A 2,011-nucleotide genomic window follows, 5' to 3' on the forward strand; every position below is an offset into this window, starting at 1 on the left:
AAACTATTTATCGTCCATGTTTCACTTCCATACATGGCTACACTCCATACAAATACTTTCAGAAACGACTTCCTGACACTTAAATCTATACTCGATGTTAACAAATTTCTCTTCTTCAGAAACGCTTTCCTTGCCATTGCCAGTCTACATTTTATATCCTCTCTACTTCGACCATCATCAGTTATTTTACTTCCCAAATAGCAAAACTCCTTTACTACTTTAAGTGTCTCATTTCCTAATCTAATTCCCTCAGCATCACCCGATTTAATTTGACTACATTCCATTATCCTCGTTTTGCTTTTGTTGATGTTCATCTTATATCCTCCTTTCAAGACACTATCCATTCCGTTCAACTGCTCTTCCAAGTCCTTTGCTGTCTCTCACAGAATTACAATGTCATCGGCGAACCTCAAAATTTTTATTTCTTCTCCATGAATTTTAATACCTACTCCGAATTTTTCTTTTGTTTCCTTTACTGCTTGCTCAATATACAGATTGAATAACATTGGGGAGAGGCTACAACCCTGTCTCACTCCCTTCCCAACCACTGCTTCCCCTTCATGACCCTCGACTCTTATAACTGCCATCTGGTTTCTGTACAAATTGTAAATAGCCTTTCGCTCCCTGTATTTGACCCCTGCCACCTTTAGAATTTGAAAGAGAGTATTCCAGTCAACATTGTCAAAAGCTTTCTCTAAGTCTGCAAATGCTAGAAACGTAGGTTAGCCTTTTCTTAATCTTTCTTCTAAGATAAGTTGTAAGGTTAGTATTGCCTCATGTGTTCTAACATTTCTACGGAATCCAAACTGATCTTCCCCGAGGTCCGCTTCTACCAGTTTTTCCATTCGTCTGTAAAGAATTCGTGTTAGTATTTTGCAGCTGTGACTTATTAGACTGATAGTTCGGTAATTTTCACATCTGTCAACACCTGCTTTCTTGGGATTGGAATTATTATATTCTTCTTGAAGTCTGAGGCGTATTGCGCCTGTCTCATACATCTTGCTCACCAGATGGTAGAGTTTTGTCATGACTGGCTCTCCCAAGGCTGTCAGTAGTTCCACTGGAATGTTGTCTACTCCCGGGGCCTTGTTTCGACTCAGGTCTTTCAGTGCTCTGTCAAACTCTTCACGCAGTATCTTATCTCCCATTTCGTCTTCATCTACATCCTCTTCCATGTCCATAATATTCTCCTCAAGTACATCACCCTTGTATAAACCCTCTATATACTCCTTCCACCTTTCTGTCTTCCCTTCTTTGCTTAGAACTGGGTTTCCATCTGAGCTGTTGATATTCATACAAGTGGTTCTCTTCTTTCCAAGTATCTATCTTACCCCTAGTGTGATAAGCCTCTACATCCTTACATTTGTCTTCTAGCCATCTCTGCTTAGCCATTTTGCACTTCCTGTCGATCTCATTTTTGAGATGTTTGTATCCATTTTGCCTGCTTCATTTACTGCATTTTTGTATTTTCTCCTTTCATCAATTAAATTCAATATTTCTTCTGTTACCCTAGGATTTCTATTAGCCCTCCTCTTTTTACCTACTTGATCCTCTGCTGCCTTCACTACGTCATCCCTCAAAGCTACCCATTCTTCTTCTACTGTATTTCTTTCACCCATTCCTGTCAATTGTTCCCTTATGCTCTCCCTGAAACTCTCTACAACCTCTGGTTTAGTCAGTTTATCCAGATCCCATCTCCTTAAATTAGCACCTTTTTGCAGTTTCCTCAGTTTTAATCCACAGTTCATAACCAATAGATTGTAGTCAGAGTCCACATCTGCCCCTGGAAATGTCTTACAATTTAAGACCTGGTTCCTAAATCTCTGTCTTACCATTATGTAATCTATCTGATACCTTTTAGTATCTCCAGGATTCTTCCACGTATACAACCTTCTTTTATGATTCTTGAACCAAGTGTTAGCTATGATTAAGTTATGCTCTGTGCAAAATTCTACCAGACGGCTTCCTCTTTCATTTCTTCCCCCCAATACACATTCACCTACTATGTTTC

Source organism: Schistocerca gregaria, chromosome 1, assembly GCF_023897955.1.
Source record: "Schistocerca gregaria isolate iqSchGreg1 chromosome 1, iqSchGreg1.2, whole genome shotgun sequence".
NCBI classification, from domain to species: domain Eukaryota; kingdom Metazoa; phylum Arthropoda; class Insecta; order Orthoptera; family Acrididae; genus Schistocerca; species Schistocerca gregaria.